This window comes from Thermobia domestica, chromosome 1 (assembly GCF_964235325.1).
Source record: "Thermobia domestica chromosome 1, izTheDome1.hap1.1, whole genome shotgun sequence".
NCBI classification, from domain to species: Eukaryota; Metazoa; Arthropoda; class Insecta; order Zygentoma; family Lepismatidae; genus Thermobia; species Thermobia domestica.
The window spans coordinates 211,262,722-211,290,306 of record NC_137454.1 but is presented as its reverse complement, the minus strand read 5'-3'; the positions used below and the strand labels follow the sequence as shown (position 1 = coordinate 211,290,306).

General features: G+C 36.1%; 1 protein-coding gene across 5 annotated transcripts in view; it reads right to left on the bottom strand.

Moving 5' to 3' along the window:
• Nucleotides 1-27,585, bottom strand: part of LOC145693481 (RYamide receptor-like) — a 338,943-nt gene that overhangs the window by 172,223 nt on the left and 139,135 nt on the right. The window contains exon 1 of one of the 5 annotated variants that reach the window (XM_081769557.1): nt 19,552-19,701. The exons of the other annotated variants lie outside the window; for them this stretch is intronic. The gene's annotated coding sequence lies outside the window, so the exon portion shown is untranslated. Of the gene's footprint in view, nt 1-19,551; nt 19,702-27,585 lie in introns of those variants that run through there. 5 annotated transcript variants of the gene reach the window in all.

Below are 27,585 nucleotides of genomic sequence, written 5' to 3'. Positions count from 1 at the left end.
GAAATGTTCCGTGACATTACAACCGCAAAGAGTACTGGGAAAGGATGAGGAAACCAAATGTTTTAGTTGAGGTACTAAAATCTCCCAACGTTACGTGGTTTCAACCAAATGTTGTTAGTAATAGAATCTTGTTTGTACAGTTCATGAAACACTGGTTGAAACGTGGTACAGCTTGGTTCAACAAAACTGTTGTGGTTTTAAACAAGCACTTTAATGTGTGTGTGTGTGTGTGTGTGTGTGTCTGTGTGTGTGTGTAGGAGGATACCAATTCACAACAAATCCATCCATTATAAATCAGGGAAGTGAGACTACAAGGACGATAATATGTTCAAAGACTGACAACCACTCCAAATGGAGTTTGTCTGTTTACTTAATACTTACAGCAAACCAAAAGTGTTTATAATAGAATGTAGAATTTTTTTTTAACTTTCTAAACCACGTAAATAACTTCAAATTAAAGAAGTTAAATGTATTATCTACTTTTTACTTTGAGTTGTTTAAATGGATGGTTACTTTTGTGAGCCTATTACTGTAATGTGGCACAGCGGTTCACAACCTGTTTTGACTAACATATTTTATTGAACGTCCGCGACAACGTGATAAACTTTATTTTTATTAATATATATGATAAATTATAATTATGTTCATAGATTAAAAAAAAAAACATTAAACGCTTTTCAGTCACAATTACATGGTATAATACAGGGATCTTACGTGGTTTCGATCCCACGTCGAGCTTTTTCTTACGTATTTTATTTAATATTTCTATTAATAATGGTAAAGTTAAGTCCCATTGCTCTTGTTTTACAATTAATCATTTAGCACCTTCATGAGCGAAGAGCAAATATAAGTTAAAATATACAAAATACACAGAAAAAACATTATAATTAAAGAAAAGCACATTGTGTGGAGTCTGTATAGAGAAGAAACAAAAAGAAATCTTAAAACTAAAGAAGAAAATACATAGGGGATTAACTTAAGTGGTTCTTATTATGGAAGTTTGTCTTAAGAAAATGTTTTTATTTCTCTAAAAAACATAGAAATAGTTGCCGAGTTTTTAATTGCGAACAGGGATTGAATTTCGTAGTCATATAGATCCCATTGTAAACGACATAGAGCAAACATTTGGTTTTATTTTAAAGCTAAAAATTCTCGGTAATGTGTCTAAATGAAGCAAGAGATTCCTAAGAATTAAACTTGGTACAAGTACGCAAGTACACTAACCTTCAGAACTTTGTATAACGCAATTAAACCCTCGTAAGAATGAAATCTTGCAAGATTAAGCTAATATAATTGTTTCCTGTAAGGAACTATATGGTTTATATTTTTCTTTATTACGAGGGCTATCCAGAAAGTAGATTACGTTTTGGAATAAAAAATCAACAAAGTATAGGAAACAAATTTTCTTATATACAGATGAAAGCCACACACAAATACTACTTTTCGACATAGTCACCATTCAAATTAAGGCATTTATCGTAGCGATGTACGAGCTTGGAAATTCCTTCGTCGAAAAATTCGGCCGCCTGCGACTTCAACCACTTCGTTACCTCTTCTTGCAGCTGTTCGTCGTCATCAAAACGCTGCATAGCCAGCCACTTCTTCATTGCTGGGAATAGGTGGAAGTCGCTCGGTGCCAGGTCGGGACTGTACGGCGGATGAGGAAACAACTCCCACTGAAAAGATTCAAGAACTTCACGCGTGACATTTGCCGTGTGGGGCCGGGCGTTGTCGTGAATCAACAAGATCTTAGAGCTCAACATTCCTCTGCGCTTGTTTTGAATTGCTCTTCTGAGGTTTTGCAGAGTTTGGCAATACCTTTGAGCGTTTATTGTAGTGCCTCTTTCCAGGAAGTCCACCAAAATCACACCTTTTCTGTCCCAAAAAACAGTCGCCATCATCTTCCTTGCCGACATTGTTTGCATGCATTTCTTGGGTTTTTGGGGAGAACCTGTGTGCCCCCACTGCATTGATTGCAATTTCGTTTCACAGTTCACGTGTTTCACCCATGTTTCGTCACCAGTAACGATGCGATCGAGTAAAGAGTCACCATCCTTATTGTAGGCGTCCAAACAGTGCAACGCTGCAGCCATTCGCTGATTTTTGTGGTCCTCTGTCAAGATTTTTGGAATCCATCTTGCACAAAACTTGTGGTAACCAAGCTTTTCGCTGATGATTTCGTGCAACAAACTTCGCGAAATTTGTGGAAAACTCAAAGAAAATTCCGTTATTGTGAACTTTCGATTTTCACGGACTTTAACATCGACTTTTTCGACAAGTTCGGCAGTCACTTTGCTGGGTCTCCCACTTCGATCTTCGTCGTGAACATTGGTTAGGCCATTTTTAAATCTTATGACCCACTGTCGCACTCCACCTTCAGTGATAATGTTGTCCCCATACACTTCACACAGCTGCCGATAGATTTCTATCGGTTTACAGTTTTTTGCTGTCAGAAACCTTATTACTGCACGCACCTCGCAGCTCGCGGGATTTTCAATTAACGCAGACATTTCAAACCGTCACAGTACCTTAACGGAGCACAGCACGAACCTCTCACTAGCACGGCTAGATGCCGACTGAGCTGCGCAACGCTCTGACCCCAAGATGGCCGCGCTAGCCCCGCCCCTAGCGGACACAGACGAAAACGTAATCTACTTTCTGGATAGCCCTCGTATTTACTAAGGTTTTATATACAGATGAAAGTCCATTTTACACTGAAATACTATCACTATATAAGAAACACAAATAATAAACAAGATAACATTACAAGAAAAATATAGAACGTACCCTAATTACAGATATATAAATTTTTCTAAAATGTTTCTCAGAGTCAAAAATGGTTATGGTAAGCTATTGTATAGTCATCATCATCATCATAGGTATTCTGCCTTTATTGGCAGGTCACTTGCTGCAGCTGAGAACCTTCCATGCTCCACGGTCCTGCGCTAACCTTTTCGTCTTCGCGTATGATCTTTCTGTTTTAATATCATCCATTAATTGTAGTCTCCTTCGCCCCCTCCCTCTCTTTCCCGCCACCATACCCTCTAGGACGTCCCTCATGATACAATCTCTTCTTAGGCAATGTCCCAACCAGTTTCTCTTCCTCTTCCTAATAATATCTAAAAGTGTTCTTTTCTCACCCACCATTTCTAACACTCTCTCATTCGTTTTCCGCTCTACCCAACTAATTCTTTCCATTCTTGTCCACACCCACATTTCGAAGGCTTCCTTTCGATTTTCGTCACCTTTACGTAATGTCCACGTTTCTGCCCCATACAGTACAACACTCCACACGAAGCATTTTATGAGTCTTTTTTCTCAACTCTTTATTCAAGGTACCACAAAACAGACTTTTCTTCCTCCTAAAGGCTTCTTTCACCATTCCTGTTCTTGCTTTTATTTCACGTTCGCATTTCATGTCATTACTAAGAATACTACCCAGGTATCGAAAACTATTCACTTGTTTTATTTTCTCCCCTCCTACTTTTATATTTGACACAGACCTCTTCGTTCCAACACCATGGCTTTTGTCTTTCTAACATTTAATTTCATCTCATATTCTTCAAAGCCCTTTCTAATTTTTTCTAACATTTTATTGATTTTCTTTTCAGATTCTGCAAGAAGCGCCATATCGTCTGCAAATCATATGCATCTAATCATTCTACTTCCTACCGAAATGTAGGCTCTTTTTCACTATCTCTTCTATATAGACATTAAATAGTGTTGGCGAGAGGCAGCATCCTTGTCGAACTCCTCGTCCAATTACACTCTCTTCCGTCAGTTCTTCCCCTATCCTAACACTTACTTGCTGGTTCATGTATAAGTTTCTTATGAATCTTTTATCTTTCCATTCCAACCCTATCTTTGTTAGAACTCCCAACAAACAATTCCCAATTCACGCGGTCGAAAGCCTTTTCTAGATCAATAAATACAACATACACCTCTTTCTCTTTTTCAATAAATCTTTCACTGATAGCCCTTAATAATCCAATAGCATCTCTTGTGCCCTGGCGTCTTCTGAACCCGAACTGTTCCTCCTCAACATCTTTATTTGCTCTTCCATATAACCTTCTGTTCAGTATTCGGAGCAGAATTTTATCTGCATTTGATATGAGACTAATAGTTCTATAATCCTCACATCTCTTTGGGTACGATTGCTTAGCCATCGGTATCATGATCGTTTTCAGAAAGTCTTTTGACCATTCTCCTGTTTCATATATTTCATTGCATAGTCGCAACAATTCTTTCTTTCCCTTGTCTCCTATATTTTTAATGAATTCGATTGGTATGTTATCTATTCCGGCTGCCTTTCCATTCCTAATCTCGGATATAGTCTTCTCAAACTCATCCCGAAGAATACTAAATCCTTTATCATCCTCGCCTACTTCATTTTCTACTTCAACATTTGGGCTACACGGTCTATCCCTACTCTCTTATAAGTCTTCAACGTATTCTTTCCACCTTCCTATGACCTCATTTTTCTCGCTAACTACCTTCCCATTCTTATTTTCTACTGCCATCATAATACCCCCTTGTTTCCTCTGAAATTTCATAGATTTCACCTCCTTGTACATTTCCTCATATTTCCCAACTCTTTCTAATTCTTCTATGTCCTCGCATTTTCTTTTGTAAAACTCTTCCCTCGCTCTGTCTGTTTCTCTTCGTAATTCATTATTTAACTTTCTGTACATCTTTCTGCCCTCTTCTGTATCAACCTGTTTCCACATCTTCCTCTCCCTCATTTTCTGCAACATCTGCTCTGTAACCTATGTTGTTTTTTTTTAGCAGTGCTGTAAGCAACGTTTAGTTTTGTTCCCACCGTGCGTTACTACCTGTGCCTATCCTTTCCTCGTTTGAACATTTTTCTTCGAGTTTTTCAACGAAAAAGTTTCTTATTTCTTTTTTTTTTTTTTTTTTTTTTTTTTTTTTTGCTGCCAGCATTCTATAGTATAGTATTATATATTGTATACTAATGACAGACTTTTGAAAGCAAAGATTGTTGAACAATTGAAACTCTTGGTGTTAGAAATGTTAGAACGCTAACGAATGAGTACACAAAAATTGAGAATGGAAACCAAAAGTTTTTACTGTTTTTCCGTTACTAATATTGTGGAAAAGCAGGAAATGTAAGCGAAGAGTAGAGTGTTCATAGATTGTAAATAAATATATGGCGAGAAAGTATCTATGCCACTATGTTTCGTGCCTGGGGGATTGGTATTTTAAGGTTATTAAAGAATTGAGTTCTGTTAAGTAATTGCACTAAAGGAAGTAATTGTCTAACAATGCCAACATATTTGTTATGAATTGAATCAAGATGTGACAAATGAGAAAAGCTTTGACGAAAATACCGAGAGATTTCAAATTTCTAATTTCAGTAAACTTGTGAAAAACTACCCAGTATTCTCATGACGTTTTTCACAACAGCAGTTATGTGAATAACGAAAGAAATTTCTCATTAAATAATACGCCGAGATCATTTTGACTATAATTCTTTCGATAGGACTGTTAATAATACAATTCGTGTAGTGAATTTTATTCTCTTGAAATAAATACTAAGAATGGATCATTTTTTAAGGATTTACTGTTAAATTCCAGATCTCATACCATTCAACAACGTTAGAAAACGTTGGTTGAAGCTGTAAAGCATCATCTGTGGGAAAGTCTTCCCAAAGCTTACAATTGTCGGCGAAGAGAAGAATGTTTTCAGGTAGTAAAGAAAGACATGACGGTAAATCATTTATTTAGAGAAGTAATAACAGGTGTTCCAAGAATGCTACCTGACAAATGAGTAATAAATTTAGAAGGTTAGTAAGACATGATTTTGTTGAAGAAACCCATTCTGTGCGTAATTCAAAGAAGGGGATGTGAAAAATGAAATCTTTAAGTTTTACGTCCCATGGTTATGTCGCTTAACTTTGCGAAAAACTCATGTAAATATACTGGTTTGTATACTGTTTCCAGAGTGACACACTAGCTTCTTGTTTTTAAGGGCAGACCGAACCTCAGCGTTGTACTAGGAAGAAAACTTAGATTACGATTGTTTTCTCGGACTACAATTTTCAACAGAGCTGCAAGCTGCAATTGTATCAGTAACACTGTCGCATCATCAACAGTACTATTTTCCAAACAACACCATGGAAAATGTTCTAAGGCACGACATATGTAATTTTAAGATTTTTCAATGACCTATATGGCTTCAAGTTAAATATAAATTGTGTGCAATTCTTTTGACTTCTCTATAAAAAAACTCAGAAGTTCTAAGTTAAATCTTGATACACAGTAGTGTAGTGGTAAAAATGAGATATTGCTGCTGAGAGGACTGGTTTGATTTTTAGGCCTTGAGATAGCATCTTTCAAAATCTCTATAACAAGTGTAAGGCTGAATATAACCCTTTCTGTATGTTTCTATACCTGTACATAACCTGACTAGCTTAGATTCTTGTTTAAAACGACTTCCAGATTGTAAACAATAAACATAATATAATTACAAAACCATTTAAAACTAAAGGAAGTAATGGCGCTTCGTCAATGTTACTTAGCATTAATCTCTAACCTAGAATAGAATACTTTGTTTTGTTTGGATTTAGTTTTAGCCTATTGCCTCTGGATCACCGTAAAATTACATTTAAATCATTTAATACTTTAATTCATCCAATCACTGGCGAAGACGTGATATAGCATTGTAAGTTATTAGCTCGTAACTGATAATTTGTAACTTGTATTTCATTTGTGACGTCATATAGATGTATATGGAGAAAAGTAGATGTTCAAAACGCTTTCCTTGTGGTTAATCACTTACTATTCACAACGAGTCAAATCGCTAGTATAGAGTGAATTTGATGTAATACTGTACCTCCTCATTTTTAATAAGTATGACTTCACATAAAGAATTGATTATTCTTAAAAGAAAACTATAGTAGCATTTCAAGTTTTGAAATAATATATCATTATCAATTGTTAGAAATGTTTTACTCAAGCCTAACAACACCAAAATAGTCTGTTTTCGCTTATTCATGGTATCTCCTATACCATCCGTTACTTTTACTAGTGCTGTCGTTGTTCTACAATTCAAACAAAGTCTGGATTGAAGAATGTTTAGAAAGAGGTGGATGGTGGAAATATGTTTACTTTACTTACAACAACTTTCAGTGTTTAAGGATAAGTAATTAGAACATGAAACAATAAATTACTCAACAGGAAAGAAAAATTTAGAGTTGAGTTCAAAGAAAGTTTCATAGTGTATTTCACTAGTTACTTACAACTGATTTTGTTTGAAACAAATTTTGTATACGTTTTAAACATTTTAAACACGTGCATTTTTAAAACTTGTTTTAAACATATGTTTGTTTTTATTTTAATTTCATTTTTGTAAAAAAAAAATCTTTCAGAGGAAGAAAATTGGCAAAAGTGCTCCCCATTCAGAAGACTATTTTCTCCCCATGTGAATGTTTTGATTTCTCGTAGCTACAGCAGATCAGTGTGGTGATCAACCATTTATTTTGTCTCTTTTTCTATCTTATTTTTAACGTATATTTTATTGTTTCAATGTTTCTCAGTTAACTTGCGAGAAAGTGTCGTAGTCGAAGGTTGGACTACTTGTAGAACTGATATTTAAAAAAAATAAATAAAATAATAATAATGGAAACAAATTTTTATGTTTCATTCAGAAAACAAACAAGAGGTTATTTGCTAAATTGCGGTTCTGAAATTCAAATATTGCAGGTATTCGTTGATACAGTATCTGTTGGTTCTCAGTCTCCATACAACTTGGAATCGTTCAACATGGGTTTTACGAGAAGAAAAAAGGACATCATTTGGAGCAAATTTATTAAAGTAACTCAAACTTCATCAGATAAGAAAACGACCATACAAGCTCGCTGCAAAACGTGTTAGAAAGAAATAGTTGCTTTAGTTCAAAGAATGAAAAACATTATGAAACATGCAATGTTGTGAAAAAACTGGAAACCCAAACAAATGGTAAAAGTGTTGATCCGAAAATTGCTTTTGATGATTCTAATGTCAGTGATGTGATTGAGATGTAACTGGAAACTTCAGGTAAGAATTAATTTTCTATCAACAATATCTTTTCCATTATATTAAGATAATTATATTTCTTCCCTCTTCCCCATCTCAGTTCTAAATTTTCTTAAAAACTTTACACCTTGGCATAGCTTCTATGAAGGGATTAGGCGAGAAAGCGGAAGGTATGGCAGTCGCCCGCGTAACTAACCATTAAAACATGATACTTATCGCAACATCAGTGCCAAACGTCAGTGTCTGGGACAATTTGATCTCAATTTGTTCGTCTGTTTGTATGTATGCACCACGCTATAATAAAGACGCAATTTTCGGTCTTTTAACATTAAATTTTCAGGGTAGAGTCACGAGACGTCGGAATTTGCTGTACAGATTTTGATGCGATCCGACGTAAAATTTCAAAATTAGTGGTTCGGATCCCACATTAAATAATAAGCCCTGTTTCATATAGACTTGCTACTGATGCAAGACTCTAATCAGTCAAACTAAACAAACTAAGTTTATGCGTTTCGAACAAACTTGGATTGCAGAATAAATTTGGCTTCAACTCAGTTCTTATAAAATATTTTTAAATATGAAGCGTTCAGAGCACAAGAGACCAAAATCCATTTTCAGATAGGTTCACTTTCGCTCAGCAAACGTAGTATCTTCATAGCCAAGGATACGAAATAAATGAAACAAAAACCACATGAAAGGGTGTTGACTAAAATTTCATAGGACAAGCGCTAGACAAAGGCGTTGATGGAATAGGGGTGGAGGGCTAATTTCCCCCTCCTTGTTCATAAATTTAAGATATTAACATCATATTATGTACGATGCGGCGTGGGAATCATTAACAAGTAAAGCTCCGAATGTCATAGTCAATGATGCATAATTATGTTAAATAAAGGCAGGGTGTGTCCAAAAAAATACACTAACGGAAAACGTCATATTTTCACAACCACGAATTCGAGATGAAAGAAAGAAAAAACTACATGACAAGATTCAATCTAGAATTTTATACAATTGCCGCTAGAGAGAAACGTTCGTTTCGAGATCATTCGCCCCTTACCCTGAATTTCAGATTTTGAGGGCAGTAATGCAGATTTAGAAACCTTTTGCTGAGGAAAGTCCAACATAAAAAATTTGAAGTCCTTACATCGAATAAATACGGATTTTGATCAGTTATAATCCATTAGCATTGGCCGTAAGGAGATATAGGCCTATATTGTTCTCTTGTATATTTTTGGCTCAAGGATTCCAAAGGTGCTCTACTTTCGAGTTTCAGGCCTGCTTAAAATTCTGGAAATCGGGCCTAAGCAATTTTTCAGTTTTAATTATCTCCGTTCTCCGTATTTATCCGGTATAAGGACTTCATTCTTGTTCTGTTGAACTTTGCTTATCGAAAGATTTGTAATTTGCCTTACTTCCACCAAAATCTGAAATCGAGAGTGGAGATGGGGGCAGTTGCTCTCCTATCCCACTGACGTCCCTGTCTAGCAGCTGTCACATGAAACTATGCCACGCCCTTTCGCATGGTTTTAGTTACATTTGTTCTGGCTCTTGACTGCGAAGATATTACGTTTTGAAATATAATTCATTTGCTGAGCAAAACTAAACTTTATTGAAAATGGATTTGGTTCCATTTTGCTCTGAACGCCCCAAATATTACCTTTCTTCAATAAATTATTAACTCAAAAAACAACCAATTATATAGGTAGGGATGGGCTGCTCTCGAAAACGTAAACCGCAGTTTCAGTTTGTCACTTAAACCGGTTTGGAACGGTTAACTGAAACCGAACTGAACCGTTTCCAAACCGAACCGAACCGAAATGTTCAAAAGAAGAACCGTTCTCAAATTGTACTGTTCTGAAACCGAACTGAACTGTCGTCAAGCCGAGCTAAAGGGTTTGAAACGTGGTTTCGTTTACTATTGGCTAACCGAAACTCAAGCGAACCCCGTCGAAGCGAATTCAGCTGTGTCCAAATGGAGCTGAATTTAATCTTTAACTCATTCGTAAAGCAGATTAATGTATTAAGTAGTTAACAGATTTATGAATAATAAAATATTTTCACATGCCAAACTTTTTAATATAAACGAATTAAGTTGCTCCATTGTGGATCACAATATTGTTAAATATTGTTTTGAATATTGTACTGTTTTATACGAGTTGATTTTGATCCAAAGTTTATTTTCATGGACTTTGTTAGGTTTAGGGGTTGTTACATATTTATATTTAAAAATTAAATAATGGTCTTTTCCACTGTCCTTTATCTGGGGAACAATATCTCTAAGTCCTAGTTAGGTGAAGTTTGGTAGACAATTGCTAAAGGAGGCGGACTAATATAATGTGCCTGTGAAATTTCCAATACGGCGGACTGCGGAGTTTTTTCGCAATGAGAATGGCAAACATCAAACCCCAGAATACCTAGAAATACGAAATTATGTAGGTAGATATCCTATTATTCAAAGGGGTAATACAAATTGTTAAAGTTTATGTAATTTTAGTACTCACTTAAATAGTATAACTGTACTATTTCCATTGTGCGGTAACATTTCCTTCGCACTAGAATATGACTTAGTACTATTAAAGTAAAGTAGTTCCCATCTTTCTCAGTGGATTATCTTGTATATATGGTTCTCATAATAAAATATTAATAGATAAGAAACGAGTCAATCTTTACTCAAAATTACTTATCTCTCCTTTTCTCTTGTATTATATCAGATAACCAAGGAAGTTCGTGCTGTTTTCGTCAGTCATCAAACACGATCCACAAAAATTGTAAACATCCATTTTATTCTTCGAAATAATCACAATTGGATTAAATGACATGTTCCCAAGCAGACACAAGCTTATAAATGTCTTTTTGAAAAAAAAAATCCCTTTTACCTGGAGTCCAAAAATTACGATACAGGAATACTGAAACAAAATAAATACTGTGAGTTAAAAAGAATTTCCCTAAATAAATGCATTTCGATGGGTAACGAACTTGATCATTAGAATCACTACACCCACATATAAGCTAGTTAAATAACGACATGACTAATTAATTGACCTAAACGAAAAATTAGAAATAATAATAATAATAATAATAATAATAATAATATATGAAATTGATAACAAAATATAATATTTTGAGAATTTAGTACTATTGGTCAAAACTAAAAATGTGATTCCTTCAATAGCTTACTCCTACTTTTTGGATTCACAACACTCTGGTTGGTTGGAGCTATGGAAAATCACAGTGGCATGGAAGGAATAATTTAACATTGATATTGGTTGAGTGGTCGGTATCGTAAACCGTAAAAATATTTCGGATCACCGATGTGTAATCATGTTAAAAGACCTTTGTAGCAAAGACCAAATTTTGCTGCAAATCACAAAAGAAGACTTAAAATGATTCATGGAAGCAAAAAAGACACACGATTTAAAGTTTACCTGAGTTTCATTTATTTTCTGGCACTTACGGTTAACTCTACTCCAATCAGTCAATCAGTATATACACTTCTTTTTGGCACCAGTTCATATTTTTAATTCTGATCTCGCAGCATTAATTAATTATTAACCATTCTAATATAAGCACATTTTGTTTGTATGTACACATAAACATAATCTGTCTTTGCAAACAATTAACATACTAAACAAAACACTTAGCTAAATTTTTAACTACGTATCTTTTCTGCACTTTGAATATTTTTATATCTCCTTTTGTAATTTAGAACAAATTTGATCATTGCTACGTTGCCTACACAGCAGCGCAAAAGAATAATTTTATTTCATGATTCCCAATTCAATGGCTCTAACTAACATCAATGTTATAAATATTCTTTCTCGGTCACTTTAATATTAAATGTTTCCAATCAATCAGATTGTTATCCATCCAAAATGTGGGTATTAGGCTATAATACCGCTTTTCCTTTTCTTTTCTCAGCTCTACAATCCTAAAACATTGACTAACTCATCATTTCATTTTCTTATCATTTGTCTTTAACTCTCCACTCTTAAAATTGGTTACAGAATTTTCATTTCTTTCCAGCTTCCTCTGACTTATAAAGAACTCCTGCCAGGACTGGGAAAGATGCTCGAGCATTCCTAATAAAAAATTTTTAAGTGATTCAGCCATGACTAAAATTTTTAAAATATATGGTGACTTTCTCCGACATAGTGCCAGACTAGTGTTAAAAGTGGGTCCTGAATGGACCCTAATTTTATTCCTTCATTATTTATTTGACGGAATATTGGAAAAAGAACTTCTATGGAATACCTGTGCACCCTGTATCTACTTCGAATCTTAGCTATCGTGCATTGCAATAAACAGAAATTTTCTGAGCGTCATTATTAGGTAATTCGAATGTATTTAAGAAGAAATCTTTCATTCAAGTGTATATTGTCGTCTCTTGGTTCTCTTGGTTATTGACATGTAAGTTTCTCATACTTAATGTTCTTTGTATATCCATTTCGTGTCGTGCAATTTACAATCTAACTGTGCCAATGTCTTACGTATTATTTGGAAGTATTTGTTCTTGTGTTACTTCATTCATATTTCTTATATTGATTGTCTCCCTTATTTGAACAGCATCTGCAGAAATGTTGACATTGATTGCAGACAAAACAGTAATCCATTTGCTCAATAGCTAGTACGTAGATGGTCCATTCTCAAGCACATAGGCAGATATTTATTTCGGGTGGTGTCGAAATCTTTCGGGAGAATTCCAATTCCAAACGATAATAAATTACGTTAATATTTATAAAAATCAGCCTTAAATTAAGAGTAAATTTACAGAAAATTAGCGGGAGGGGTCGGACCCTCAGGACTCACCGCTTGGATACATCCCTGTTCATTTCGTACACAGAACAGTTAATTTCGTTGATGGCACTATCGAATGATGTTAATTTTTTTATTGATCCTATTTAATCCGTACATTTGCGTCGAAGTTGTTGACTACCATTTTTATGTTCTGAATGATCATCGAATTATGTTGATGTCAGTAGACTGGTCAAAGCCGTGGATTTCCTTTACCAGTAAGTCTATTTGATATAGATATAGACTGCTTTTGCCTATGAAAGATAAGTGTTTGCTAACAACTTCTTCCGAGCCTTTTCATTGGTAACTCTATACCAACTTGAGCCCTTGATTATAATATGTAATCTTCAGTGGATTGTCCGAATGGCATGCTGTTGGCGCATGTTATGGAATCGGAAATGTTTCGCAATGAAACTGGAAACAACTTGGGATTTGTTCTTCAGCAAGTGGCTTAATTCCTTGACAGAGATATCAGAAATCCTTTTGGCACTACTACTAGTTTCTTCACAACCGATAGGAAGATACTAGTTCTATGTTTTTCATTTCTTTCATTCACTTAAAGAACAAGTTGGAATCTTTCCAAATATGTTTCTGTATCATCATCTTCTGATTCATTTCCTTTTGAATACTGTAAGCTCCACCATTTTCCTGTCATCATCGTAGGTTTGATCTAGTCTTTGTCACCAAATTGATGTGCAGAAACTTACAATTAATTAATCTTAAATCTTTAATCCCACTTATTCACAGTTAAGTCCACTTCAATAAACTACTTTCATAATAATTGCGCGCTCTTTCAAATAAACCCGAGAATTCTCTATGCACATCAGTCCCTTTAATCTACGAGTTCAGATAAAGAATGTTACAGTAAACATTGCATTTAGCAACAATGAATTTCGTTTTCCTTTTCTACCAGTTGTCATTATATTTGTCAATTCTAATTTCTCAACAATAATTTTAATTATTATCCATTCTAATGTACCAACAATAATGAAACACTTTGTAATGACGCTGATTGCTATGTTTTACTTCAAAGTTTCCTTCGATAGACTCTCAGTATGTACCTACCTTTTAACTATTATACTTCAAAGTTTATCAGAGTAAAGTAGTATTTTCTTCCTATTATTATTTTTCAATTGATGATTTTGCTCTAGTGTTAATAACACAATATAATTTAAATTACTCTTAAATCCGGTTTGCCACAAGTTTCTGTTTCCCATTTACTGACTTTTTAAACTATATACAATATTACGCATTTCGCATCGCTTCCCTTTAAGTTCTGTTTAATGTACTATTAGCCATGCAACTGTACATTGGAGTATGAAAGATCAATACTATATTTTTAATAATTTATGCTGAAAATTGATTTTACGAGATTGATGGGCGATGCTCAATGCAAATGTAGCTCCCAATCTCAGTTTTGAAAATCATTTTTCATAATGGATGTATGTGCTAAATCTAGGGTTATCATATTCTAGTATGGCAAAATGTGGACACATTTCTATCTATATAAATCTCAGTATATGATCATGAACTCGGGACACAAGAATGAGAAATTTTATAATTTACTTTGGAATTTTCTTTCAAAACAATATGAAAAAATGTATTGAAATCTGTGGAGAATAACTAAGAGAGAATACTTATGTAACATCATGTTAATTTTGCTTACTCATACTTTTTTTTCAGTAGATCAGATCCTTTTAGCAATTCTTTCTTTCAATACAAATAGTCAAAAACATATCTTTATATGTGAAATGCCTCAAATTGAATTGGTAAGACAATAAAAGTTTAAAAGATGCGTACAAATAGGAAAATTCTAAAAGTGTATGCAGATGGAAATTTTTTACTTTCAAAATACGCAATTTGCGAATTAATACTGACAAATTCTAATCCTTATAAAATGTTTGATGTAATGATGCGATTTGCACTTTGCTTACTGTAGAAAGTCTTGTTGTCTTCTCTAGAAAGTTGAGCTCACCACGTATTGTGAATCAAGCATCAATGATAGCACAATTTCGCAATCCTCTACGCTAGAAATCCATATGGCTATTACGCAAGAAAATACTTATTTTCTATATCGTACATTAGCACATGTTTCTCTTATACAATTTATTAAATGAAATGTAATATTTTAGTTTAACGTTCCACGATTATGCCCTTTAAGCTAAGGAAAACAATAGTTAAAGCAAGCGAATGATGATGGAAGAATTCGTGGAATGAAAAAATGGAAAGAAATAGGAGTGCCCCGAGGAAACTCCGAGACACGATGTTGTCCACCACAAATTTACTTACATGGAACATTCGTAAAGTCTTGAACGCCGATTTCAACGGAAGTTTGCAGGTAGATACTACACACAAAATAAAAAGTGACCCGCATTTTTCGTTTCTGTGGAAAAACGGTTTGAAGAGGCCTAAGCCCCTCCCGAAATATTTTCGAAAAGGCTCGAAATCTTCAAAAGAACATAAGCAATTTGCAGAAAAAGGCGTATACACATACTAGATAGAAAATTAAAGAAAACGTTTTTTTGTGTGTGAGAGAAAATGGTTGTAGGGGGAGGAACGGTCCTTATTCAAATATCTCCAAAAGTAATGACAAATTCCAAAATCGACAAAAGGGCACAAGCGATTAAGAGGAAACTATGCATGCAGGTACTAGCCTTAAAAGTAAGAAATACGTATTTTTCGTTTCTGCGGGAAAACGGTTTGAAAGGGCCTAAGCCCCTTACGAAATATTTTCAAAAAGTCTCGAAATCTCCAAAAGGACAGGAATAACTTGCAGAAATAGGCGTATGTACATACTAGATATACAAGTAAAATATACGTATTTGCTATTTCCTGCGGAAAAAACTGTTGCAAGGGAAGCCACATCCCCACCAAATTCATCCAAATACTTTAGAAAGGTCACAATCCACAAATGATCACAAACAATTCGGATGAAAGTATAAATGCATAAGTTAGACGTGCAATGAAGAAATACATATTGCAACTACTACGGTATCCACCACTTTATAACACAGACCAACAGTTTTTTAAACACAATATTTTACGCAACAAATGCGTCACAATAATGATATTCCACAAAAAAAATGTTGTAAACAAAGTGATCTCTCACACCTACCACAACGAATCACAGCAACCTATCCACAAATGTCACATGTCGGGATATGATTCGTGGCAAAGAACTCTGCTGAGGTCTGAAATTGTGTCGGCTTGTCTGTTGTATAGCCAATGAGATACACACGTATTTGATGAAACTTTGTATCTTGGAGAGGAGAATTGATTGTGTGTCAGAGATTGTAGTTTGATTATGTTATCCCGTAGATGTAAATTAATATCAGGCTGTTGTAAGACAACAGTGTCCTAAAAGCGGAGCACAAATGTCTTCCACAAGCCAGAAAAGTACACATTTAGTGGTTGCAGCTTCCAAGTTAAACCTTAAGGTATTGTAAGTGGCACAGTATTTTTCTATTCTGGTTCAATGGCGCGTAAGGTATTTTCACAATATCCACTCCAAGCGTCTAATAGAAGAACTATTTGACGCTGTGTTGTAGGAAAATACATGTGCTCTAGCCAACGATGGTAAAGTTCCTTTTTGAGTTTTCCTGATTTTGAGGCGGCAAGACATACGTTACGAGGTCGAAACACAGTGTTCTGTACGCGTGGGCTAAACTCACCAGCTGGCTCCTTCAGAACAATGAAAACATTTGAGTTTTACGTCCCACGGTTATGCTGGTTAGGCTAAAGGAGACGGTGATGATGAGTGATGAATGAAATGGTGGAATGAAGAAAGTGGAAGGAAGCGGAAGAACCCCGAGAAAACCCACTCACACGGTGTTTGTCCACCACAAAGTCCACTTGGCGGGGGCTGGGATCGAACCCGGGACCCCAAGCACCAGAGGTGAACGCTCTACCACTGAGTCACCGCGGCCCCCTTCAGAACAATGAGTAATGGTGCCAGTAAACCACCATCGGCAGAGATGGTCGGTTGTATTGTATAACTGTGTGTTGTCGCACTCACGGATTGGACAACTGTTTCCACTGTCTTCATTCCGTCAGCAGCCAAGGTTCGACGGCAATGCATTTCTAGTTGAAACTAGATCGGAGTTGTACACATTACCTGGGCCGAGTTGGATAATATGGTGTTTTACATTGTCAATAAAGGAATTTTCGGTTCTCAATATATCCTCTTTATCTTCAGACGTATGTGTCGTAGATATAAATTTAGTCATCTTTCGCGATACAATTTTGTGTGTTGTTTCAAACTCCTACAGCCAGGTATTTGATGCCTTAAATGATGGAAGGTGAAATCTATTCCTGGCCTGCAGAGTCCATCGTTGTAGATCAACATCGTATACTGGAAGTTTGCCTGACGAGCGTCTTGGAATTGTCGAAGAGCGTATTGAGATATCTGCAATATCTTATCCTTCCGTATTCCTCCACTAATGACTTGCTTTTCCCAGCGTTCTAGCTGCTGCCATGAGGTTAGCTTAGTAAATTTTGCTTGTACGGATCGAAGGGATAGCAGTCTTTTAATACCACTTCTCCAGTAGTTGACAGCCTTTTGTTTATATGCCAAGGTTATATCTGCTTGACCATGTACGGTTGTGCCGCCATCGCACTCTTCTACGTCGTCATCCACAGGAGAATATTGGACGGTATCCTCTTCCCTGTCGTCTTTCGCAAATTCTAATGTTAATATTTCTTTTGTGCCCAACGTAGCCATATCGTCCATCCAGTATTCCAGCAAGCATTGCAATATGCATTCTGTATTCCTTTCCTGTGCTGTTATTGGCGGCTCTGGTCGATGTATCACTTCGAAAGCAGTAAACAGTAAATGCAGTGTTAGCGGGATTCATGGTTGATTTCTCTTCTTAACACGCTGACGGAACAACGAATTTGTACCATGCACATATGAGTGTGTGGCGCAATGTTCTTAACTTCTTGATTATATATTGTGTACACATGGTAGATATTGATACCTCATTTTGCACCTGTGATTCATTATCTTGAAGTGTTCTTTCGTGGCATTCATGTATCATTATCACAAGTAAACAAGTTATTGCACAAGCCAAGGGCCAGATAAGTATAATTACACATTGCCTTGTCAATTATCGGTCATATGTTTTGCACACACAGATAAAGTTACTATTGCTCAAACTTATCATACGCAGGGATTAGCATGACCACCTCATAGGCTTGCTACTGCAAGATATCATTATAAATATTTTATAATACAGTTTATCTTCTGCTGCCCGATTATATGCACTCAACCTTTGGAACGGGTCTTCAGAGTACACATCTCTCGCATTGTTTGTTCAGTAAATGACACTTTAACAGCTTCCTGTCTGCAAGACGTAAAATATTCGTATGTCGTTTCAGAAGTTGTTTCTTTTACGCGTAGTTTCTCCATGAGCGGGACATATACATTGGCTGGTAATACAAAGATATGCGGGCCCGAGAAATACAGTATATGTTGGGTGTGTGAAATATATGGTGGAAATTTCTGCAAATTGTCTGTGAGGTTTTGGAGGTTTGGAGCTTTTGAAAATATTTCAGAAGGGGCTTAATCCCCTCAAACAGTTTTTTCAGCACAAACGAAAAATACGTACTACTTACTTTTAAGTCTAGTATCTGCATATATAGTTTCCTCAGAATCGCTTGTGGCCTTTTTCGATTTTGGCCTTTGTCATTATTTTTGGAGATATTTGAATAGGGGTCGATGCTCCCCTTGCAACCATTTCCTCACACAAAGAAAAAACCCGTATTCCTTAATTTTCTATCTAGTATGTGCATACACCTTTCTCTGCAAATTGCTCATGTTGTTTTGGAGATTTCAAGCTTTTTTAAAAACATTTCGGAAGGGACTTATGCTCCTTCAAACCGTTTTTTCACAGAAACGACAAAATGCGTATTTCTTAATTTTAAGTCTAGTATCGTCTTGTATAGTTTCCTCGGAATTGCTCGTACCGTTTTGTCGATTTTAGCCTTTGTCATTATTTTTGGAGTTATTTAAATAGGGGCTGTTGTTTACCGTGCAATCATCTTCTCACACAAAAGAAAAAACTCGTATTCCTTATTTTTCTATGTAGTATGTGTATACGACTTTTTCTGCAAATTGCTCATGTTCTTTTGGAGATTTTGAGCGTTTTGAAAATACTTCAGGAGGGGCTTAGGCCTCTTCAAACCGTCTTTTCGAAGAAACGAAAAATACGGGTCACTTTATTTTTGTCTAGTATCTACCTGCGAAATTTCGTTGAAATCGGCGTGCAACTCTTTACGAATGTTCCATGTTAGCTGGGCTTCGAACCAAGGACCCACGTACTAGAAGTGAGCATTCTACCTCTGAGCCACCGTGCCCCCTGCACAATTTATTAATTGCTTCCAAAATCTTATGTACAATCGTCCAAGTACTCAGTGTCTACTAAATCCCAGTGCATAGTTTGTTTACAAAATAATAAATTAATGTTTGCAGGGTTAATATACCTATGCCTCTTGATTTAATATCCAGATGACAAGACCTTTCCAAGTCTAAGAATAGTTGGTAGATTCACGGAAATCACGGTCAAATATGAAAATCATCTATTGAATCTGATGTATTTAGCACGAAAACGCCTACTATTGGGCAACTGCTATAATCGTTCAATACTAAAGAGATTATAATGTCATACAAAGTTGTTGCATTTCAAGCAGGTTTGGCAATGGAAACATGGGTATACTGTGTATTGCACTTACGGCCGTATGAAGTTTGACTTTATCTGCCATAATACATATTTCAGTAAGTAGCTCCTCTAGCTCCTTCGTGACTATCTGGTTAAGGTACTCATCTTCGGCTCGGTATAGTGAATTTCTATTCCCTGTGGAAGTTTATGTGGTGAGGATCCCAAGTGAAGCTGAAGGTAAATGTCTCATATAACCTTGTTGCTGAAAAGGGCATTAAACACTAAATCAACAACTATTTTTTTCTCCTAGAGTTTGTTTATAGTTCATTATTATTTACTAACACATCTTTCTTACTTTATATTACTCATTACTTCGTTTATTTCTACCTAAATTTGATTTGTAAATTTACGAATTTGCATTATGAATTTACAATCAGTGAAAGAAGAGAAAGAACTTTAGTAACTTAACTCCATCCCTGAGAAAAGAAGCAGATAAATGCGCATAAGCCGAAAAATATGATTTCCCCTTTTTCACTTAAATAACGACAGAATTTTTTGTATAATTTTGGAGGGTGGCGGTCAGGTATGTTGTCAGATGTTCAGGCCAAGATATGCAGATCGTTGGGGGTCAGAACCCCTGATTCCCTCAAGATCGGCACCCACAATACAAATATGATTTTATATAATGGACCAGTAGGCTAACTGTGTTGACAAGGGGATGCAGGTGGCTCAGTGGTAGAGCTCTCACCTCTAGTGCGTTGGGTCCTTGGTTCGACGATCCCATCTTGCGCCAAGTGGGCTTTGTTAATGGTGGACAAACACCGTGTGCGTGGTCTTTCTCGGGTTCCTCCCATGTATCACATTTCCAGGTACTAACCAAGGAATTGTGTAAATTAGGGTACGGAGACACACTTTTAAGTGTTAATTGAGTACTCGCTGCATGCGAACAAGAGGATTATAAAATATGAATACTTAGAGTGCATATTAGTTAATGTATAACTCTTTGAACTGGTTAAAATAAATTCAATATTTTTCAAGCTAGTGCATTTTAAAACGTGAGGTTTCGTATTTTGAGTGGTGTATAAGTCTGAAAAGAGGCGTTACATGACCTATGTTTGTGAGGACGTTTTCCTTTCATTTGATGTGAAAAATCGTTCATTTACATCCTGCATAGTAACATCAAAATGGATGTTTTGCATCATCAATTGTTTTGTTACACAATTTAAATATATATTTGTTTCTTAACATTATATACGCCTAAAATTGCACACATAATTTCTCTTTTATTCTTTACAATTTCTATATCTTAATATCTAATAGTATATCCATTTGTATTAAATATATAGACTATTGCGTAAGAGCTTCTTCTTATCGTTTGTGCTAAATGTGTCAGCACAATTTTGAGACGGTCGAATCCTTTCCATGAGCTGCTTAAGGTCGTGCGCAGCCTCGTTACGCTGTGGCTATATATCATCCGATTTTTGTATAATGAATTCATTAGTGGTAGGAGTGCTGCTATGGAGGGAGATCTTGGGTTGCTGCTTGTGATGTATTTGACGTTACACACAACCATATCTTACACACATCTATCAACTGAGGGATATCAATCCCTTGAGCCAAGACTAATTCTTTCGAGCTTTAAAGTAACCTGGATCAAATTTCTTTCTTAACATAGATATCTCAATTGAATCATGCCAACAGTATCTTCCATCACTTTCCTAGCTTAAAGTTAACTTTTCATTTCATTTTAAGCCACAATAAACTAAGTACTAAAGATATCCACGTATTCCAGATAGTACTAGGTAATATGATGCATCTGTGTCTCAAATCGAATCAATTTCTTTGCTCTATAGTAACAGCGCATACGTAAAAACAAATGTTTGAAATTAAATTAATCGAAATCGTTCCGTTTTACGCCCCACGGTTATGCCGGCTAGACAAAGGAGACGGTGATGATGAGAAATGAATGAAATGAATAAAGTGGGAGGAAATGGAGGAACTTCTAGAAAGCCCATGAATACAGTGCTTGTCCACCACAAAGCCCACTTAGTGTGAGCTGTGAACTCTCTACCACTGAGCCACTGTGCCCTCGTAACAAATGTTTGAGATTACCTCTACTAGCTATCTACAAATGTGTCAAAAATTATCTTCCACTTCGCCACAACATAATTCAAGGTTGGAATACTGCCTTTTGCGCATGCGTTCTTAGAATTACCTAGTACAACTGTGGTCACTTGTGTGAAACTTGCTTGCAATTGCGTAATTTGTCTTCCGACTATTGCAGTGTAAACATTTTTGCTCCTCTAGCAATTTCACTAACTAGGGATGATACCATTCCGGAACCAAGTATCTGTTGAAAAGCTATATATCGTCTGAAAGCTCTTGCCAAGAGAAGTACGAAACCGTTTTTAAATCACGGGCAAACCCGCAATCTGGCCCTATAAGGGGCCAGGTTTTCGGTGTTTGTGACCCTATGTATTCCATATTCGAGAGAAGTAAAAATGAATGTTACGATCCATCACGCGTAAGCGCCTGAGAACATCATGTTCCTTTTTGGCTCATTGCTAGAACGTAACTCGGTCAAACGTTGATAATGTCGCTTTGCACTCAGATGTACCCATTTGGTCAGTGTTGCCAACCAATTGTAAATACAATGTGGCAGATGGTTTTAGTACCACTGGATGAATATCCATGAAACATGTCATAAACATCATTTGTCACTAGAAATATATACTGTGGACGTATTCCTTCTCTAAATATCCCAGTTTGTCAGTGTTGCCAACCAACTGTAAAAATTAGATTATGTAAAGTAGGTTTCCTACGATGAGACGTTTATGCACCAAGATTTCCAGAAATATCACACGAAATACCATTCATACCATTAGACAATATAAAAATACGACGAAACTAAAATACTACTATTTGAAGAACTTCCATTTTGAAAACGTTAGCAATACTGACAGACTGGGGTGCTTGGGGAATGGTAGCAACCACAGAACGTTTGCTGTTGTGTTGAATGATGTTTATGAGAAGTTTTGTCTCTATACATGCAATGGTTAAGCAACCTTTCGAGAAAATATATTATAGAACGGTTGGCAACACTGCCAAATTGGGATGCTTGGTCATACTCACACTATGTTTTCTATTGTCCAATGCTGCTTCTGTCACATTTGTTCTATATTCGTTCAACGGCATGCACCCCATTTGCAACATTATGATGTTTACATTTGATGGGCAACACTGACAAACTAGAATGGTTGGATTACGGTCACACTCAACGTATTTTTGCTATAATATCGTGTGATGTTTCTGGAAATCTTGGTGCGTAAACGTCTCATTGTACGAAACCTGCCTTACACCTTCTCATTTTTACAGTTGGTTGGCAAAACTGACAAACTGGGATCCTTAGAGGAGGAATATGTCCACAGTATATTTTTTTCTAGTGACAAATGATGTTTATGCCACGTTTCATGGATATACATCCAGTGGTACAGAAACCATCTGCCACATTGTATTTAAAATTGGTTGGCAACACTGACCAAATGGATACGTCTGGGTGAAAAGCGATATTACCAAACGCTTGCCTGAGTTACGTTCTAGCAACCAGCCGAAAAGGAACATGATGTTCTCAGGCGCTTACACGTGATGGATCGTATCATTCATTTTTACTTCTGTCGAATATGCAATAAATAGGATCACAAACACCGAAAACCTGGCCTCTTATAGGGCCAGGTTGTGGTTTTGCCCGTGATTTGAAAACGGATTTGTACTTCTCGTGGCAAGACCTTTCAGAAAATATGTAGGTTTTCTCCAGGTACTTGGTCCCGAAATGGAATCATCCCTAGTAAGGAGAAACAACGGACAGTGATTTGTTATCTCTGGTCAGAGGGTGCAAAAGGAGCTGAAACTCATCATAAATATTTATTATAATGCCAAGACAGTGCGCTATGATGTAAACGTGAATTTTTCGTGGATCGAAAAGTTTAAGAAAGGGTATGACGACTGTGGCGCACAGAGGAAACAGACGCTCGTCAACCTCCAACATGAATGACAAGCCTCAACAAGTTCGAGAGAGGTTCTGACGAATAGATTAGTTACCATTGGCGATGTAATGTGTACTTTGAACATTAGCAACGGTCGCATCCCACAAATTTAGACGTTCAGAAACGTGCGAACAAGTTGCTTCGTGACCGCCAGAAAACCTTCTTGGTACACACCTGTTCACAAAAAGCTGGAAACTCGTTCAGAAACTAAATCCGAAAAAGTGAGCATAGATCCGTCACAATTCCCGCAGATCTATACACAGGGAATTGCATGTTCCTGCCGTTCTTTATATAGACACTAGCTGCAAACCGTAATGTCATCCGAGCGATGTGAAAATGTAAAAACAAAATCAAACTACTTATTTCTGAGATTAATATTGATTGCACGCTTCATGCACAGTTCCAATATACAAAATCAACCATTATCTTACGTAGAAATTGCTGAAAACGACAGAAAATGGATATTTAAACGTCCAAGTAGGAACCTGTGCTTGGAGCGATTCTATTATCAATATTATAACACAATCTCTTGTAAGTAGCGTTTGTGGTCAAGTGGGTTTAGTACTGCTACTGATATTTCTGAAACGAAGGGCGACGGTTCGAGCCTCCGTGAGGAAAGTTCAAGTTTTTCTTCCTTTTTTTAAAAAAAATATATGAGAACTTTTTATAAATATAAATTTCTACTGTGAAGTGATTGGAAACACATTATCCGACAAACTGTCACTTTTCAAATCCCTGTCACATTTACTAGCCCGCCATGTCCATAATTCATATACGAAAACGCTAAAATGAGAAATGTGAACACAGTTGAATACCTAAAACCACGCGTCCAAAATGAAAAATTTTCATATATATATTTCGGGGGGCTGTGCTAACTTCATTCTTGGAAATGTGAACATTCTACAAGATAATTCATTCACTTTACAATATTTTATTTGAATAAATATAAAATTTCGGAGGGAGTCAAGCCCGGAAGTCCCCTAAAATACACCTATATATATATTATATATATATATATTATATATATATATATATATATATATATATATATATATATATATATATATATATATGCCTGTATTATTTGCATTATAAAAACTTAGGGTACCTCTAATCTGGATTCTTATAAAGCAATTTGAACAATTATTTAGAAAATATGTACTGCTTAAAATGGGATTAAATCGCAATGCCAGTAATCTGTAATATCTTACATTTTTATTTATTTACATTGAATGTGTACTTGTTGTATACTGTATAACATGAATATTAGCTGCTACGTAAGAAACAATTATCTATAATTGAATTTAAGTTGGAAATCGATATAGTTATTATAAGAAGTTTGTGAAAATGAAGTGTATAATAATGGTTGTATCTGAAATAGATGTTGCGTAATGGTGTAATTGGTTACCCTGCCAGCTTTGGAATACTGGGCTCTTCAAACTGTCCATTCTTATGGATACGCAGAGTCGAGTCGAGACAATTTTCCTGACAAAATTTGAGTCGAGACACAGCTCTTCCAATAGAAAAATATACATTTTTCGAGTCGAGACATCACTTTTACAGCATATTGTCGAGATGAGATGGCCTCAAATCTTGTCTCGTGAGCATCCCTATCCATCTTACCTAGATAAAAATCAATTTTGGATGCGAATATTCAATTTCTTTTAACGATAATTGTAATCTACGATACATATTGAAGTAAGATATTGGCTTGAACTGCTTTATTACCCACTTAATCTTCGTTCACTGCAATTATATCTAAGTTTGGCGTAAATATTTATTATTATTAGAATGTAAACACTGAAGAATATATATAAACACACAATGAGGAAGAACTCAATGCTCGTAGTAATTAACAAATTGATTGCAAGTTTATTTAAAATTAACTCTCTTGAAATCTAAATCAGCATTATTAGAAAGAAAGCAAGAGAACCGTTTTGTTAATTTGGACATATTATAAGAGATTGAGGAATGTGTATTTAATCGAATAGAATATATGAAACTAATTGGAATGGCATGTGGAACCGAACTTGAAAGAGGATAGGATGTGTAAATGAAAAATGAAAGAAAGCAATGGTTAACAGCAGTAGTCACTACTTACAGAGATGAGTGAAATCTATACCCCCCCCCCAAAAAAAAAAAATTCAAAAATTCTGAAACATAAGGGCGTCACATTTTCTTCATTTCCTGACAAAATTGAAAAATGGATTTTGCACATTTTTCGTCTATACCCCTTCAATATAGTTAGCTAACAAACCAAGTACGGTCCACTGACTAGACGTCCAGTGAGTGAAATTTATATAGGAAGTTTCGATACAGCGTTCATCGAAGTGACGCAGACGTGGTGTTGAAGCTTCTGGTAAGTCCTATTTCGTAATGGAGTTTAGGTCAGTGAGATTTCTTTATACGTATCAGAAAGCTCTAACTCCATACTAAAGGCATATCGTATGATTTATTCAAATCGTCAGGTATTCGGACAACCACGAACCCAATTCGTTTTGCTTAACTGTTCACAAGTTAAACTTGAAATAAATTCTTACTTTTCCACGGAAACACAAACTGTTTGAATGCTCATTTTATTATGGGTGAAATGTATAATTCTGCAAGTAATAAAAATTTTCACGTCCATCTCCGAGATTCGATCCCCTCAGCAGTTCGACACGTAGACAACTAGACTAATTGTTGTTGTGTAAAAGCTTGCAAAAAATCGGTTTGAACTGCAGGAAGGAAATTGAGGGCATTGATTATAGCTGGATTGAGACAACTACCATGTGCTCCCATGTATACATAATTTCGAAATACTTTATCCTTAAGTATTACAATGATGAATTGTTTCTACAGTACAGTTAATAACGGATCAAAATATCTTATTACACATAAAAGAGGAACATACAAATTTACACAATGTTTTCGATTGTGAACGTTGGATTATGGGTTTGAACCTATCATCTTTGGTTTACTGTTTTCCGAAGATACTCGAAGTTGAACTTAGGATATGTTTGCCTCAAAAGACAAAGACAGTCCAAGTTCAAAAACTAGTTCTTATAGCAACTATACTGATTTCCTAATTAAAAATTTAGAGTTACCCCGTGCCGGAAGTGTCGGTGGACCATCGATGGGTAACTAGCGACCTCTCGCCAAAAATTGATGGCCCCACTGCAACGATCCGCGGTGGCCTCACGTTTTGAAAATTTTACCACCAGTGGGCCACCGGTGGCAGAGACGCGACGAAATGCCAATGAATTACAAAATTACTCCACCTAAATATGTTAAATAGCCCATATGCATGATTCACTTACATTGAGATGAGTCTAAAAAGCACTTACAAACTATATATAAAGTTCTCCCGGAATAGCGCCAAACAGCAACCTTGTGATGTAGAAGCATGTTACTCTTGACCCCGGAGCTCACTTTAGGAACATTCGTCAGGAAAAAAATATATAATAAACGCATGCACATGACTGGCGATAAGTTGTTTCGGTCCCTAAGCCAATTCTCCGCGACGAATCGAAAGACGGACCGAAAAGAAGTCATCGGCGCTACGTGGTGGTAACTGGAACACCCCTAATCTAGATGTCTGTTTCGACTCGACGAAACCCTACCGGCAGGACACACTAGCGGCAATCTTTCGATGCGTCGCTATATCGGCGATTGACATTAACCGGCAAATGGGCCACTAGATATTGGCGACGTTAACGGCATGGGGGTCACGTTTCATCTCACAAATGCAAGATTCTATTTTTGGCATAAATTTTAACTCCTCTTCTCTGTTAGGATACGCATTTTAATAAGAATGGCGTGACAACAAGCTAGTCCGCGCATGGCACCCTAAAATGTTCTAGGAGGGGCTATCTTCATGCTTGCTATATATTATGTTTGGTATTTCTGTTTGTATACATTTCGTGAGTCAGAGAGCGGCCCACCCTGCCCCCTTCGGGTGACCATGAGTCAGAGGTAGGTGAAAGTGTTAACTAATAAAATCATTTCAAACGGTTAAGCCATTTTTTGTTCTAATAGACGACGTCTTTTTCATTTATATCCTATGTAGACAGATACAGATTAAT